This window comes from Giraffa tippelskirchi, chromosome 14, assembly GCF_054371585.1.
Source record: "Giraffa tippelskirchi isolate mGirTip1 chromosome 14, T2T-mGirTip1v1.2.pri, whole genome shotgun sequence".
Classification (NCBI taxonomy): Eukaryota; Metazoa; Chordata; class Mammalia; order Artiodactyla; family Giraffidae; genus Giraffa; species Giraffa tippelskirchi.
The window spans coordinates 59,071,770-59,090,328 of record NC_137288.1 but is presented as its reverse complement, the minus strand read 5'-3'; positions in this window follow the sequence as shown (position 1 = coordinate 59,090,328).

Below are 18,559 nucleotides of genomic sequence, written 5' to 3'. Positions count from 1 at the left end.
CTATGTGACCCCCTACCTGAGCATCTGATGACCAAGCATCCTGCCCGAAGAAGACGGCAGAACAGCCATCAGATGGGCACTGGCCTCCAAGCCTGCCAGCCTCATCTGCACGACTTCCCCACCTCCTGTGACAGTGGATGGTGGGTCACCCAAAGCCTCACTCCAGTGGTTCACAGCCCCGTCCTTGCATCTCTTTCTCTCGGATCTAAATGCTTTGTTTCTCTCTTTGTGAAAGAAAACCTTCCCTCAACTCCTTGCCCTTCTGCTCTCATTTGCAGTTGAGCTTGTCAAGAGAGGCGTCTGCATACCCTTCGGCTCCTTCATCTCACTCCGGGTGGGTTTCTGACCCTGAGCCTGAACACACTCTCTTGGCACTGCCTTGTGGAGCTCTCCAAGACCTGTGTGTTGCCAAATCTATGGGACAAAATTAAACATCCATCAGCCTTGGGATCAGCTACCCACTCCAGCATTCTGGCCTGGAGAATTCCATGGACCGAGGAGCCTGGCGGGCTACAGTCCATGAGGTTGCAAAGGGTCAGACATGACTGAGCGACTTTCATTCATTTCAGCCTCGCCCTCTGAGTCCTTTTTCATTATGGTTTGTCACAGAATATTCAGTACAGTTCCCCGTGCTGTACACTATGACCTTGTGGTTTATGAGGGCAGTTGTCTCTTGATCTTACCTTTTCCCTTGCTCACATCCTCCCCAGAAGGCTTCTGTAGAGAAGAGGGCACCTGCCATCCTGGACTGGCCTTGTGGCGGTCATGCAATAGGTCACCACGCGGGGTGCTGTGCTGGACTCCAGTTGTTTAGTAGACGGATAGGGTAAAACAGGCCTCTTCTCCCCTGTTACCCTCTCCTTTCATCCTTCACAAGGTCCTCCAGGCTATTCAGGCAACAGTGTATTTCTTACCCAGGAGTTAGGAGAGCTTCTAGAGTTAACGAACACCAGGCCCAAGATCTAAGTTCTGGCTACTCTGCACTTCCCCTTGAAGTTCACTAGGGGAGACATCCAAAGACTCATGCCCATAAAATAAAGCCATGAAAAGATGCTGCATCTCACTGCTAGTAAAAGAAAATTCAAATTAAAATCTCAGGGAGAGACCATTTCATTTTGCTTGGCAAAAAATTTAAAGGCTGATGACACCCAAGTGTAGGCAACTATGTGGAGAGTTCAAAGTTCTACAGGTGGGAGGATACATTGGTAGAACCACTCTGGAGGGAAGTCTAGTGACTGAAGACTTGAAGATGCTCCTGCCCCATGACTCAGGAATCTTACTTCTAGGATTATGCTTCAGAAGAGCATGAGAGCCTCGTTGGTACAAGAATCTTCTTACAAGGTCATTTCTAACATTAAAAAAATGCATAGTAACCAGAAAATAAATTTTTTAAATTGTGGCCTATTTTTATAGAAGTTAAAATGAATGAACTGCAGCCACAGGGATCAACACAATTCAAGCAAAGGCAAATGTTGAGTGGAAAGAAGTGACTGAGGAATGTCCAGTATAATTCCACTGGGACAAAGTTTTAGGACCTGCACATCAGTACTGCAAGATACGTATGGGTGCATACATGGGTATTAAGAGTATACAGTGCTCATGGGAATAATAACACAAAATAATAACACAACCTTATGTTGGTGGTTTCTTCTGAGGAAAGGGGAACGATGTGCAGGAAAATTCAACTCATCTCTTGTTTTATTTCTTAAAAGTAAAACATCTGAAGCAAAAATGGCATAGTGTTAAATTTGATAAAGCCAAATAGTATGTACATTTTAATACCCTACCCTTGTCTGTATGCTTGATATGATTTCCCATAGGTTCAATCAATTAATGAAAAAAAATACTTAGGCCTCCCCAAGGGAAGGGGACATGAAGGCTCCCTCTCGCTCCAGATAGTCCAGCCTTTGCACCCACCACTGGCCTCCCTTCTTCAAGACACAGGTGAAAAACTCTAAAGCACAATGTGGAAAATTCTACCCGCCCCCGGGCCAAGCTTGTCTCCAGAGTCAATACCACATCGTGCATCTGAGCCTTTGATGTGGGTAGTGGTCCAGCTTCAGTCTGATGGAATGAATTATGGTGTTTTGGAGCCAGACTGGCTGGGTCTGAATGCTGTTTCTGCCACTTACCTGAGGGGCCTTGGATGAATTACTCCAATTCTTTGTGCCATAGGATGGAGGGAGCACGGGTGGAGGAGAGGGAGGCCAGGCAGCCGGCAAGGTGAGCAGGGGCAGCTCCGCGGGGCTGGCGACCCTCGTCTTGTGTGGAAATCGGCTGCTTCCTACAGAGTGATCAGTGCTTATTTATACATGGCAATAGGAAATGGCAACCCTCTGTCCACTCACCCCAAACCACGTGGGGGACTGAGTTACTTTAGCCTCAGTTCTTTATGTTTCAGTTCTAACATGAGTGGGATGGAGGAGAGATGGGGCATCAAATCAGTCCCACTTAAAGAAAATTTGCTGTTGATGGTAGCAGACCCTCGGATGGAGCAGAAAAGAAACCAAAGGTTCCTCAGTCACAGACCAACCAAGAGACTCTGCCTCTGTGAAAACCCTTGCCTGGGTTTGCCTTTTTATACCAAGCATTTATGGAAACATGCCCACCAGCCTGTCTGCTGAGTTGTCCAGAGGAGCCACGAAACCCTTGCGCTTCCAGGTTTCTACTTCTCAGAGTTACAGCCCCATCTCAGTGGCCCCCACAGCCCGAAGGAACCACACAGCTTTTGCCATCCTGTTGGCCTCTAGGTACTTTCACATGCGAGGCCTTCTGTGACCCTTACAGTTGGTGCCAAGATGGAGGGCTGAGAGCGGTTCTGGGTTGGGTTGGGTCCTCCTCTTATTCATATATTGAAGTCCGACTCCCCAGCACCACAGAATATGACCTCTTTTGGAAATGGGGTCATTGCAGATGTAATGAATTAGGTTGAGGTCACGATGGTGGACTCCTCATCCAATATGACTGATGCTCTTACAAAAAAAGGAAAACTGGAGACAGATTCACACACACACACACACACACACCACCAAGAACGCCATGTGAAGATGAAGGGAGAGATCAGAGTGATGCATTTACAAGGCCAGAAACATCAACATTTGCCAGCAAACCTCCAGAAGCTAGGGGAGAGGCAGGGAACAGAAACTGTCTCACAGCCCTTAAAATGAACTGACTCTGTCGATACCTTGACTTTGGACTTTCAGCCTCCAGAACAAAGAGAGAATACATTTCTGTTGTTTAAATCCCCATCTGTGGTTACTTTGTCTCGGCAGTCCTAGCAAACCACTACAGGGACTAATCTTCCCACTTACGACTGTGGACCCCTGAGAGCCAGCTCAAGGTCACACAGCTACTAAGAAAACTGAGCTAACGCTTGGTTTCTCAGATGGTATCACAGGCTGGTTTGACACTTTATCTGAGAGACTCAGTGACTTCATCAGGCCCTGGGAATAAAAACATATTGCAATTTATTCTTCTATTGAGCATGACAGGTTACAACTACTTTCTGGGTGGTCTGTTTCTGAGTTAGATCTTGATAGTGTTTGAGGAAAACAATGCTTTCACTTATCACTAGCACAAGATCATCTAAGAAGCCAGGTGAATGTCCTGGGACCTGTCATAGACTGCAGCCTTCAGACACACCATCAGCCTGCTGGGTAATCACAACGAGTCTGGCATGTTTGGCTGCTTTGTTTATGGCACCCATGGCATTCTGGCCCAGGCTTGGCTTTCTGATCCAGGCGTCCCTGCTACTTTGTACACTTGGGTGTGGATGATTCACCTTTCTTTGGGAGCAGCCCCTCTCTTCCCCGTGACTCTGCTAAGCTGGTTCCCACACTGTGCTCTGAGACTGTTGGTTGGAGTTTTGAGATTGAGCAATTGGGAGGGTGTAGAAGTGGGCAGGACAGTGGTCATGAGTCAGGAGGCGTGCGGCATGGCTCACCATGCGTAACTGTGTGACTTTGGCTGAGCCATTTCCCCTCCTGGGCTCAGTTTTCCCACCAGTAAATTGAGGAGATCGACTGTGAAGTGTAGCTCTTTCCAACTTGGTAGCAGCCTGGAGACCAGCAATGATGCCAAGAGTGGGGTTGGCTTACCATTTTTTTCCTGGTGTTTTTCAACCTCCCACCTAAAACGATGGGTTTTTCTCCAGACTGAGCCTGTGTGGGAGGCAAATGTCCAGCATCTGGAAGCTCAGCTTGGTCTTATCATTTTGCCCAGGCTCACCAGGCCCTCTGACCAGCAGATATGTGTCTTAGGTACAGAATACAGGAAACATGATTTAATCCTTAATTTGTACAACTTAATTGTCAGGGAACTATTAAAACAAAAGTCTGTTGGGTTGATGCTTTTTAAAAAAGTCTTTGATTTTGAAAATGTGGAGACTTATAGGGCCAGGGGGTCTTCAGATGGCCTCCTGCTCTAAAATCCTATGATCTCAACTCTGCCCTGGAGTGATGGTCTCGGTCTCAGTGGTCCAGGTGGGCGGTAACCCCAGCATCTGTGACTCATCTCTGAGGCTGTCAATGGCAGTGCCCATAACTTCCCTCCTTTCCCTGGTAAGTCACATCTTTCCTCTTCAGACTATAATTCAAGGTCATTTGATATAAGAGGATTTCCATCTCCAGCTTGCTAATGGTTGCCAACACCATCCTTGGCAAGTTTTGTCTCTGTCTTCATGTTGAGAAGGCCTTTTGTGTATGTCTTTATGTTGGATGTGGTGTAACTTTCCTATAAGGTGTGAAACTCTTCAAGTTTCAGGGCAGAGTTATCAGAGCCCACAAACTCAGTCTGGGGCCATGGATTCTTCCAGCCCATGGCCAGGACCTCTGCCTCTGGCTCTACAGTGTCACGTTCAGCAATGAAGAGTTTCTGGGAGTGCATCAGGGATGGTAGCATGGCCAGAGAGGGGCAGTCAGAAAGCACCCAGGTCTGATGACTCCCTGAGCAGTGTGCATCTCACAGCCCGCTTAGCACAGGGAGCCCTGTAAGAGATGGTCTCAGAGGCAGGGCAGGTTTAAGGGGCCTAATGACAAAATGTAACCTTAGTAGGGGGAGAGAAGTACTTTCCTTAGATCAGAAGATGGGCAAAGGAGCACCAGGGTCAAGGCCAACCTCAGAAGCAAGTGGAAGGGTCAGCTGAAGGCTTGGGCTTGGAATCACTTAGGTGATTCTCCTAAGACGGGTCCTGGAAGAAGATGGGTGGGGCATGGAGAATCATAAAATCACAGAGGTTGCTACTGTCTGTCCATTTTCCCCTTTTCTTCTAATAATAGAATTCCCCCTTCCTTTTTTTAAGTTAGATACTTGGCTGCACAAAATAAAAACTACATTTCCCTGTCTCCCAGTCTATGTAAATAAGTTCTAGCCAATGAGATGCAAGCAAAAGTGGAGACGTAGTCTCAAAGAGAAGAGGTATTCCCTTTTCCTTCTTTTTTCTTCTTGTTGTTCCCTGGAGAGCAGAAGTGATGGCTGGTATTGGAACAGCAGTCTTGGTCCCTGAAGTGATCGTGTAGGCTGCCCTGATAGGACCACGAGATGGAGTGTGCCTCTTCTCAGCACAGTCAGGTGTCATACTAGCCAGTCCTCCTACCTGTGGGCTTTTGTGTGAGACAGAAATAGTTTCTACTTTGTTTAAGTTGCTGTGGGGTTTCTGTCACTGAATTCCAAAATGACAAAGAAGACTTCAGTTTTTTTGGTGATTCTGCTTACCTTTTGGTGCTGGTCTGCCATGGACAGGTCTCCAACATTCGTTAAATCTTCCTTGTTTTAGCCAAGAGAGAACACAACTCATTCAGGCTCGGGCCCTTGGCAAGCGCCAGTATCTAACTGTAATCTATTGACATTGTTTTGTTTCTATGGTATTTATTTTTAGGTTACCATTTACTTAAGGTAAATGATACTGCTTTTCCATTTACAATAGTGACATGAGGTCACTTTCCTTTTTGAATAATTTACTTAAGCAAAAACAATTGAGTTGATTTAAAAGATATTAAGTGACTAAGACCACAGGTTATGTCAGCCACGGCAGAAGTTGGGGAGCTGGCTAGAGGAAGCCTAAAGCTTGGAAAACAGGGATACAGATTTTGCTGCTTCAGAAAGAATCACATAAACATCTCTTCCTCCAGTATTTTATGGTTCTTATTTTGGATGATTCAAAGTATTCCTGTAATGGAGTTTCCTAATTCCTCAAGGCAATAATTTAGTAAACACTCCCAAAGACCAAGCATAGTAGTTAAAGCGTCTGAGGGCTGAAGCCAAACTCCTTGAGTTCACGTCTTGGTTCCTGCAATTACTAGCTGTGTTACCTTGGGCGAATTACTATACTGCTTTGTGCTCAACATCTCACCTGTAAAACAGAGTTGATGATGTTGTTGATGATGTTGTTTGGAGGACTAAATGGCACACTGTATGTAAAGTCCTGAGCTGGGTATCTGGCTTCCATTAAGATGCAATAAATGGCACTGTTATTATTGTTGTTATGTCTGACTTGAACACATTAAGAAGTCAGTGTTGAAAGCTTTACATTAAGGCCTTGGGAGTTGAACAACTCTGTCCTGATGCTCAAGAAGTTATACATTTTAAAGGGAAGGTTTATCTCAATTTTTCTACTAAAGTTCCTTTTCTGTTCTAGGATCCAATTCAAGACACCTCATTGCATTAATCTTCACATTTATCTTAGTTACCCCCAATCTGTGATAGACTCCTACTCTTTCCTTGTCTTTCATGACCTTGACACTTTGTAGGAGTACTGGTCTGATATTTTGCAGAATTTCCTGCAATTTGAATTAGTCTAAAGCTTTCTCAGGATTAGATCCTGGGGAGGCCTGGGGCTTCCCTGGTGGCTCAGTGGTAAAAAATCTGCCTGCCAATGTAGCGATACAAGTTCGATCCTTGGGTTGGGAAGATCCCTTGGAGAAGGAAATGGCAACCCACTCCAGTATTCTTACCTGGGAAATCCCATGGACAGAGGAGCCTGGTGGGCTATAGTCCATGGGGTCACAAAAGAGTCAGACGTGACAGCAACTGAACAACAACTTGGGGAGGACTACCACCGAGGTGACATGTCCTCCCTGTGTCATTTCAGAGGGTACATGGTGTCAATGTGTCTTATTACTGGTGATGTTGACTTTGAGCAATTTGTTCTAGGGGTGCCTGCTGGTTTCTCTGCTATATTGTTAGTATTTTTCTCATTTTAAACTCTGTTTGTTAAATGAGAGGCTACATCTAGCCCACACTCAGAGAGAGAAAAACTATAAAGTCCCCTTCCTGGAGGAAGAAGTGTTTTAAGAATTTGTGAACATATTCCACTATGGGAATTAATAAATATTTGAAGAAGATATTTTGAAGCCACACCCTGTGTTTTCTTAAACCTTCACCCATTTCTTTCTCTGCATTCATTGCTGAATCTTGCCTGCAACCATTGTTACTGTAATGTCTCATGGTGGTTTTCTGTTTTCTTCTTTTGTTCTACATTGATTAGCTGGAATTCTTAGGAGGGAGAAATTGTCTCACCCTCCACCCACTTATTTAGTCAACAATTGATTTATATTACTATGGGACAAAACACATTTATTTTGTTATTTGGGATGTAATTCAAAACTAATGTATTAGGAGCCCTTCCAGGGTCTTGTGTCTTTTGGGAAGCCCCCATAATTTTTTTTTTTTTTGAGCACTCCCTTACTTCACAAGATGCTCAAAAGTTCATCTTTTATTTCCTCTGCCCGAGCCCTGGAATGAACCATTTCTCCAAGGGGTCCTGTTCCTTTCAAACCAAGATCCGGACACGAGGTGCACTCATTGTTGCGAGGGTGTCATTGTTTCTAAGTCAGTGAATAGATTTGGGAATGTATGTATGTACACTAACTTATGTGAACACATCTATTTCTCTCTCTTTCCCATCATCCTAATAAATGAGTTTCTACTGATGTCCAACACTAATTCAGTGTGACAGGAATCAACCTGTTCATTTTAGCCTTCCTCTCTTGCTTATTTGTAATTTCATTTTCCAATAATGAGAAATCTAACTCTCAGGACTAATATAAATGGAGATGACAGAAAAAAGTCAGTGAATGTAAAGGTATACCAATAGAAATTATACAATCTGAAGAAGAAAGAGAAAAAAAAAAAAGATTTTAAAACATGGACAAAGTCTCTAGGACCTCTAGGCAATATAAAAAAATCTCATATAAATGTCTCAGAGGAAGAAGAAAGAAAGAATATTTCAAAAAAATATTTGAAGAAATAATGAGTGAAATTTTTCTATATTTAGTAAAAGACACAAATTTGTAGATTTGGTGTAGAGTAGCCCACGCAGGACAAAGGCAAAGAATATCACATCTAGGTTTGTTATAGTTAAAACTGGACATAAAGAGAATATTCTTAAGCAGCCAGAGAACAACACGTGGCAGGCTGGACAACGATAATTTTAACATCCACCAAGTTTTTAAGAGAAAACATGGAGGCTAGAAAATAGTGGGAAAACATCTTTAAGGTGTCAAGAGAAAGAACTGTCAGCTCAAAATTCTATATCCAGTAAATATATCCTGTAAAATAGAATGCAAGGTGGATGTTCTTTTACATTGCCTACAGAGCTTCATTGGAAGAAAGACAAAGCAATTTTTTCAGGCTGAACGGAAACTATACCAGAGGGAAACCTGAACTGCCTGGAAGGATTAAAGAACATTAGCAATGGTAAATATCTGGGTAATATACAAAACTCTTTTTTCTCTCCATTTCTTTGAAATACCTATGACCCTTTAAAAAGAATTTATAATATTTCTTACAGATTACAGTATATGTAATAATACACATGGCAGTAACAGTGTAAAGAGTGCTGTGGGTGGAATAGTATGAGGGATAAATGGAACAATACAACTGCAAATTTTCTACATTTTTATATGAAATGGTACAATATTAACAGTGTGAAAAATCAAGGGTGTATAGTGTAATCCCTAGTGTAACCTTTAAAAATGATGTAAATAGTTCTAGTTAAAAGGCCAATATGTACATAAAATAATTCTAAAATATATTTTAAATAGTCTAAATCAGGAGGGCAACGGCACCCCACTCCAGTACTCTTGCCTGGAAAATCCCATGAACGGAGGAGCCTGGCAGGCTGCAGTCCATGGGGTCACTGAGTCGGACACGACTGAGCGACTCCACTTTCACTTTTCACTTTCATGCCCTGGAGAAGGAAATGGCAACCCACTCCAGTACTCTTGCCTGGAGAATCCCAGGGACGGGGGAGCCTGGTGGGCTGCCGTCTGTGGGGTCGCACAGAGTCGGACACGATTGATGCGACTTAGCAGCAGCAGCAGCAGCAGCAAACCAGGAGGGAGAGGGGAAGAGAGGAACAGAAAAACCAAGAAACAAATAACAAATAATAAATGGTAGATCTAATTCCAATCATATCATTAATTTAATTAAATGTTAACGGACTAAACACTCACAATAGTAATTCTCATTATCATTAATGTCATTATGACTTAGACTGCAAAAGAAAGGGACCATCCTTTGATTTGACTCATCTTTTAGATTATCATTCAACCCCTGAGCCTCTAGGGTGTGGCTGTGAATTATCTGCTACTCTTAGGAGAAACATACTGATTGAAAGCACATACGTGGCCAGGCACCATAGTAACCATTTACATGTGTTGTTTTATGACAGGAGGTCTTAATAAAGAACATGGACCTAACAAGCCACCATCAGCTAAAAGAATTTGGGAAAGGTCAAAAGGAGACGCCACATGTCCTACCGCCTCCCAGAATCCTTCTCGCTGGCATCCATCTTGGCTGAGCAATGTGCGCACCACCAGGAAGGACCCTGAGTCAGAATAACTGGCCAAAGACAACCCAGAAACTATCCCTACCATCATAAAACCTGAGCCTGCGAGCCCCACGGCAAAGCAGTCCTCCTGGGTTCCCTTACCCTCCAGCTCTCTGCCCAGGCACCACTTCCCAATAAAGTCTTGTGCTTTATTAACTCGAGTGTCTCCTTGGATAATTCATTTCCGAGTGTTAGACAAGAGTCCACTCTTGGGCCCTGGAAGAGGTCCCCCTTCCTACAACACTGCTTTTGGAGAAAGCTTCCTTGTCTCCCCAACAGGCAGGAGGCCCTAACGAGAACATCTCTATGCTCTTTCCATCTCTGCTGAGTTCCCAGGCCTGATCTTCCCTTGGAAGCTTAGAACACGGTCCTAACCACATGTAGGGTGGCCCAGAAGCAGCCCCTGGGAGAGGGTACAGTGATCACTAAATCCATCCTGACAAATACCTCCACTTCTCTTAACAGACATCTCTCATCTGAGATTAATTTTTAAACAGATTTTTTAAAAAAGGTAATTTACATGCACACTATATATTTCAAATACTATGCAAAAAGGTTTACAGTGAAAAGTCTGCCTCCTTCTGATCCTGGGTCCCTTTATCAGTGAGCATGCAGTTTTTATGTGTTCAGCCTGAAGCCCCTATTGCAGGACTGGAGGGGGTTGTGGGTGCTGACAGAGACACCAGCAGTGGGAGCAGTTGGATTTTATATTCTTCTCTGTTCAAGCAGATGTCTGCCTCATGTTCTTTTTTTAGCATTAAAAGCAACTTCCTGGAATCTATGTCCTCACCATGGGCAAGCAATAGTATTCCAGAAAGCTTGCTTTTATGGAGGAAAATCTAGCTAAGGTTGGAGGGCTGGTCCTGCCAGCTTTATAAAATACAGAATTTGAGGAAAATACAGATTAACAGGAAAAGTTCTTCATAATTTAGAGTTGAAGGGGTGGGAGAGGGGAAGTATACCTAGAAATAGTCTCTGCTGGTTAAGTTTAGGAATTTGGAAAACACAAAAGCCATCAGTAAAACACTATTTGATATTCAAATGGTTTGAGGTAGTTTCTCTTCAAAGGATAGGAAATGGAGTGGAAAAGTGAAAAGATTGTGGAATCTAAAAGAATTGGTTTCATCCTTCTTATGCCATTAATAGCTTTGGCAACACCCTGAACCTCTCTAAGCCTCGGTTTTGCCAAGTGATCCCGATACATGGCAAATATTCAATAAATACAATTTTCCTACTCAGTTCTCCCCTGTCCCTGTGTTTTGGTGTTTTCTAGTTACCTAACGCTGTGTAACAAACCATCCCAAGGCCCGGTGGATTAAAATAACAAGACGTTAATTTTACTTAGTGTGAAAGCCTTTTCTGCTCTGACTTGCATCTAATGACCAGAATATGGCAAGAATGATGGGAGGTTACTTGTGATGCTGCTTGCTCCATTTTTACTCTGTTGCCTTCCTGGCTTGCATGAGGTAAGCCACCATGTGACGTGAAGCCCACCTGTCCAGGAACTGAAGGCAATAATTCCGCAGGCTTCAAGGAACCGAGTCTTGCCAGCAACCCCGTGAACAAGCTTGGAGGTGTAGCCTTCCCAGTGGCACCTCGTGATGACTGAAGTCCCAGCCGACGTCTTGATCACAGCCCTTGAAAGACTCTGACGCAGAGAACTCAGCTAAGCCATGCCCAAACCCCCATCTACAGATGCTGTGGGAAAATAAGTGTTTCAAGCCATAAAGTTATGGGGTAATTTGTTGTGCAGTAATAGCTCACTAATATCTCAGGAATCTGCAGTATGGAGAGGACTTGGGGATAGCTCATCCCTCTTCGACTTGTGAGCTGGTTGGGTGTGGACGCTGGGAACCAAACACATGTGAAGGCTCCTTCCTCCCTCCCTCCCTCCCACCCTCCCTGCCTCCCTCCCACCCTCCCTGCCTCCCTCCCTCCCACCCTCCCTGCCTCCCTCCCTCCCTCCCACCCTCCCACCCTCCCTGCCTCCCTCCCTCCCACCCTCCCTGCCTCCCTCCCTCCCACCCTCCCTGCCTCCCTTCCTCCCTCCCTCCCACCCTCCCACCCTCCCTGCCTCCCTGCCTCCCATCCTCCCACCCTCCCTGCCTCCCTCCCTCCCTCCCACCCTCCCTGCCTCCCAGCCTCCCACCCTCCCTGCCTCCCTCCCTCCTTGATGCTGGCTCTGGGTTGAGACTCTAGCTGGTTGTTGACTGAAACACATGTGTGGCCTTCCTATGAGGCCTGGACTTCCAAGAGAGTGAGAGAGAGAGAGAGAGAGAGAGGCGGAAGACATCACATTTTCTAACCCAGCCTCAGGAATCAAACAGCATCACTTCCTCTGGATTCCATTCGTTAGAAGAAAGATTCTAAAGTGAAGCAATATTCAAAAGGAGGAAAATTAGACCCTATCTTCTGTAAGAGGATTGACCAAGAATTTGGATGTGCTGGCAGGATCAGAACTACTATCGCCGTAGTCATTTTTTGAAAACACGATCTTCACGCTTCGGGCACTCAGCCTTCCTGTTTTTGCCAGGTGTCCCTTCTGTCATGATTTGCCTTACTCTACTTGGTCCCCTTTAGAGGATGGGGTAGCTGGCTAAGAGATTTCAGAAAAGTCTGTTTCCTGAACTGCTCCACTTCCCAGGGAATCAATGTGGCCAGAGGCTCTATCTGACATAGGAAGCTCCCTGGACTTGGTCCCCTGCTTTGTTTTTCCTTTAAAGACACACAATCCATGTGATGTGCAAAGTGTACTGGGGTCACTCATAATTGTGACAAGGGGAAAACTGTGAAGCTGGTTGACTCACTGGAAAGCCACCAGCTTGCTGACTTATTGACTCTCTGCATGGGCAAACCTGCAAAAGCAGCGCTACTGAGAGTTTTCTGCAATTCTCGGGGAGTGAGAAATAAAGTAGGGGTGGGGGATAAGAGAGGGAGGAGGACAGAAAAAGAGAGAGAGAGCAGACCTGAGATAAGAGGCGTAAATCCAGACAGACGAGCGGGATAAGAATCCAGGAAGAGTAAAGGGATGGAAAACACGAAGTGTGAGAAAGCAGTGACCCAGTCCCACCCAGAATAAGGAAGTGAGGATTAATGCTGCTTTTTTAAAAAACATTTATCGAGATATAATTTACCTACCACACAATCCACTTGCTTAAATCGTGCAACTCAATCTTTTTTAGTATATTCGCAGAGTTGTCCGACTGTACCATAGTCAATTGTAGGACACTGTCATTACCTCCGAAAGAAATCTTGTATCCACTGGCTGTCACTCTCCATCTCCCTCCAACCTCAGCCCCAGGTTGCCACCCCTGTACTTCCTATCTCAAGCAGATTTGCCTGTTCTAGGCATTTCATATAAGTGAAATCATACAATATGTGGTTTTTTGTAATTGGCTTCTTTCACTTAGCATAATGATTTCATGATTCATTCATGTTGGAGAGTGTATCAATTCTTCCTTCCTTTCAATGGCTGGATAATGTTTCATTGCCTTGATTTACCTCATTTTACTTAACCGTTCATCAGCTGATGCTCTTTTAGGTTGTTCGTATTTTTTGGCTATTACAAATATGCTGATATAAACTTTCACCTACGGGTTTTTATGTGGTCATATGCTTTCATTTCTCTTGGATCTATATGAGTGGAATGGCTGGGTCATATAGTAAGTAACGCTGTGTTTAGCATTTTGAGAAGCTGATAAATTGTTTCCCAGAGCAGCTGCACCATTTTACATTCCAACTAGCAATGTATGAAGGTTCCAATTTCTTCACATCTATGCTACATCCTCTGTCGTTACAATTCTAGCCATACTTGTGGGTGTGAAGTGGTATTTCATTTTGGCTTTTATTTGCATCTTCCTGATGGCTGGTGATGTTGAGCATCTTTTCATGTTCTTATTGGCTATTATAAGTCTTTGAAGAAATGTCTAGTCACATCCCTTGCTCACTTTTTATTTGGGTTATTTATCTTTTAATAGTTGAGTTGTAAGAGTTCTCTATATATTCTAGATACAAGTCCCTTATCATATATGCAATTTACAAATATTCTCTCCTATTCTGTGAATGTTTTTTGCATTTTTTCAATGGTATTGTCTGCATCACAAAGTTAGTAATTTTGATGAAGAATCTATTTAATCAATATTTTCTTTCGTTACTTGTGCTTTTGGTGTCATAGCTAAGAAAGTTTTGTTCAGACCAAGACCCCAAGGCCATGAAGATTTACTCCTATGTTTTTTGTCTTTAAGCGTTTTATTGTTTTTGCTCTTACGTTTAAGTCTTTGATCCATTTTGAGTGAATTTTTGTGTTTATGTAAAGAAGGGATTTAACTTCATTCTTTTGCTCGTGATAATCCATAACACTATTTTCTTTTAAATGATAAACCTTATAAATCAAACTTTAATATACTGCTTTCCTGGACTAAGCAAGAGAAAGTAGGATCCACTTTCCCTGAAGTTCAACCCTATTTTAAACATGAGATTTCTATGACCACTGCCTCTTTTTCACTCTCTACATGTGTGAAATGTGAACTTAGAAATGTGGGTACATTTCTAAGATAAATAATTGTGTAGAAGGGTCTTAGCTATTCCATTTGTTTTTTAAAAAAGGATTGCACTAGGATAGTGATTCTCAACCCTGGCTGCTCGTTAGAAATCAAAATCTTTTAGGAGCTTTTCAAGGGCTTCTCACGTGGTGCAGTGGTAAAGAATCTGCCTGCCAATGCAGGAGATGCAAGAAATGCAAGTTTGATTGCTGGGTCAGGAAGATTCCCTGGAGAAGAAAATAGCAACCCATTCCAGTATTCTTGCCTGGGAAATTCCATGGACAGAGGAGCCTGGAGGGCTATAGTCCATGGGGTCGCAAGGTGTCGGATATGACTGAGCACGCACGCACGCAGGAACTTTTCAAAGTCCCCATGATGAAGTCCTGTGCTCAGCTATCTTGATTTGCTTGATCTGGAAAAACAAGTGTTTTTCCGGGTGTCTCAGGTGATTCAGTTGTACAGCCAGGATAGCAACTCCTGCCCTAGAACTGCTCTTCACAACTATTATTCTGTGGTTTTTGGCAGTTCTGAATAGCATAAACCTGACAGAATATGGTTCTCTTAACCGGTGCACATTCTGTCACCTGCTACCCACACTGGGGACTCCATGAATAGTGGATGTCTCTCTGGGTTTGGCAGGGCAGGTATCTGCCCACCTTTTCCAAGGTGGTAGTGGTTCCGCCTGGTCCCTAATGTCTTCAGTAGCCTGGAGGGCACCTCTGAAACGGTGCAGACTGATGACCACTGTTTATGGGGCCGCTGCTCCAGCCAGCCTCACCCTGCTGCTCCCTCTCCCCAAAAGCTGTGTCCTTCCCCTTTTCTCCATCTGCTTCCTCCTACTCTCCCCCTCTGATCTCAGCTTAAACATCACTTCCTCAAAAAAACCTTTCTTCCTCCCCTTTCTTTTGGATCCCCCCCGGCTGCTCTGAACTACTTCTCTCAACTCCATCCATGAAGTTGTGTTAGGACTTGTGGTCTCATCCTGATCTCAGCTTCTGACAGGCCCAGCGGTGAGCACTTTGACTCAGGTTGGACCCAACGGTTCCTTCCTTCAGCTGATGACAAGCCAAGGAGGGTGGGAACCTGAGAGGGAGCTGGGAACAAAGATCTAACTCTAAGAAGCTCTTTGCCAGGAGCAGAAGAGGCACAACGTTGTTTCTCTTTGGCCTGCGGTGTGGCTTGTGCTGGAACAGCGCCCCCAGTGGTGCCTGGCACGTGGTGAACGCATGTGAGATGCTTACAGAGTGAACGTGAAGTGGGCGGGCTTCCGTCTCCTCCAGTGAGTTCCAAACACACGTGTTGTGAGGGGTATTGGTGGCTGGGGGATGGGGAGAATGGAAGATGTGGACCGGAGTACAGTCAAGATTCTATGGCAGAAAGATGCCAAAGGTGGCTGGTAACATGGCAAGTGTTCTATGTCCTGTCTTTTAGCTTCCTGGCGCCCTCAGCCCTCACTTGCCCCTCCTGTCTTCCAGCCTCTGCGCCACCATTAGCAGTCTCACCTTCCACCCTCTACGGACCTTCTTTCTTCCAGTCCCACCCCACTGGAGGGCTCACCAACACCCCAAGTGGAAGGCATCCTTCCTTTGGTGTGACTCACACGGCCACTGCCTCACCACTCACACTCTTTCTTCGTTAGTGTCTGACTTCCCCACTCTGCTGGGAGCTCTGGAAGGACAGGGACCGGGTCCCTGACACACAGCAGCCCCGAGGGCCTGCTTGCTCACGAGCTGACTCCTGGACGAGGTTACCTGCTGTGGAAGGTGCCAAGGAGAAGGAGGGGAGGTGACTGGGAACTGTTTCTACTGGCCTTCCTTCACTTCTGTCATCCACCTTCTTCCCAATGTTTTAAGTTTTTGTTTTGCTTTTTTCCTTCTCCTAGACTCTTAGTCAGTTTACGGTTTTATCAGGGCTAAACCAGCCAACCTGGGATGGTGGTGTGTCTGCGGGGACCTGACGCGGTTAGGGCCTGGTCTCCTAAGTGCACTTGTTCCCTGGGACCCCAGGGTCTCAGGAAGGGGGAGTCTCCCCCATGTCCTTCTCCTCCTCCCTCTCCAATCAACCCCCCATCTCTGTGCTCTAGTATGCAGGTGGTAGTGAAACCATGGTTTCTCTTGGGAAAAGGAGTGTCTGCTGCTGATTAAAAAATTTTTCATGCCTGGGGCTCCTGGACAGTCAATTAGTCCATAATTCCCCAAACCACTAAAATCCCTCCTCATTTTTATAAACTCCTCCTTTCCAATAGGCTAAGCATTGGTGACTTTCTTTTCAGTTTCCACAGTGGAGCAGTTTACCCATATTTCACCAGGATGAGCATGGGCATGGGGTTTGATCTCGGGGAGAGGAGGTAGTGGGACTCACTTATCATCCAGACAATGAGGGAGGTGGCCGAGATCGGGGCAGGGACTCCTAGGATGAGCTGGGAGAAATTCTATGGGTTCCATGGTGGTGTTTGGTGGGAGGGGCAGGGGAACGGGTGTCTGAGGTTGTTCTGAAGTTGTATGACAATACTGAGTATGCATGCTAGGGCATTTTCCTAGGGATTGGTCAGTGGTTTTCATCAGCTTCTTTAAGCAGTTGAGCAGCCTGGCCTGAATTCTCACTCCTGAGGTCCCTTCTGCTTGAGGCTTGTGCACTTTTGAAACAGTAAGCTGTCTCAAGAGACCCAGGAGTGGAGATACAGGCAGGGTCTGATTCCCTGAGGCCACCTGGTGGTGCTGGGGTGCATAGCATCCTTTGGGCAATGGGAAAATCCCTGGGCTGACTTCCGGCTGGACAAGTCCTAGGAGAGGGTCCAGAAAGGAGGTTTTGGAATCTGAGTGCATCCGCCTTCCCCTTCAGAGAGCTGAGAACAGTGCTGGTCCAAAGCTGGAAGGAAAGGCCTGGGTGATTGGATTACCTCCTCCCCACCCACCTGCTCTGCACTCAGCTTCCCCTGCGCCCACTTGGGAGGCATCTTGGGAGCCCAGACTCGGGAACCAAGTGAGCCTGGGTCAGGTCGAGTGGGAGAGTGTGCCAAGAGAGGCCGTGGATGGGAGGGGAAGAGTTCCAGGCTTATGTGGGGATGGGAGGGCTGAGGAACCCTGACCCTGACTTCAGAATAAAGGCTGAGCTCTGCATCTTTCAGGGGACTTCCCTTGAACTAATTGTTTCACTCCACTTCTATCCTGAGAGGCAGGCACTGTTTATACCCAATTCGAAGATGCAGAAATTGAGGCCCCGAGAGGTGACATGATTTGCCAGAGACCACACGAAGACCACACAGACAACTGTGGAGCCAGTCTCCCCAGTGGAGGTGTATACTCCGTCTTCCTGACTCCTCTCTTGGTACCCGCAGCTTGGGTTGACTGAGGTCAAGAGCCTGGACTGGCTTTGCATGTTTCTGATGAAGGATGTTCAGGTTGGAAAGGCAAGAGTTCTGTGTTCTACTTTCTTCAGTTCTTTTTGCCAGGCAGCTAGCCGGTAGGACCAGACCCACTGCTAGGGGCCTTGGCCAGAGCAGAGCAGGAAACTGTGGTCCTTTCTGAAGCTGGAAGGTGGCTGCTTTAGGACAATCCAAAGCAAGGAATAATCCTACCTGTTGTAGGACAATCCTACAGCAACAGGGTTTATCATCCCAGCTTGAATATATTATAAGAATACAATAGGAGCCAGGAAAGGCTGAATCCTGTGAAATGTTACTGAAGCTGAGTCAGGTCGGAGTTGGGAGGAAGGCATCACAGAGTCCTCTGCCTTCTCGGCTCAGAGGCCATTTCCTTTGCCCACTGAGTCTGGAAATCTTCCATCTTCTCTTCTCATGCACAGAGTTCACTTCCTCTTTGCACTTGACCTTCTCTATTGCATGTGCCCATTTGCTTGTCTGCAGCCCTCTTAGGCTCTGAGTGTCTGAGGGTGGGACCATGTTGGTTTCATGATACTGTGATAATGTGTTGGTATCCCTAGCAGTTAGTTCATAGTGTGGCACACAGGAGGTGTTACAAAAAAATGTATTAAATGAGTAGTAGTGTTATTTGCTCAGTCATGTCCGACTCTTTGTGACCCCATAGACTGTAGCCCGCCAGGCTCCTCTGTCCATGGAATTCTCCAGATAAGAATACTGGAATGGGTAACCATTACCTTTTCCAGGCGATCTTCCTGACCCAGAGATCGAACCTGGGTTTCCTGTATTGCAGACGGATTCTTTACCATC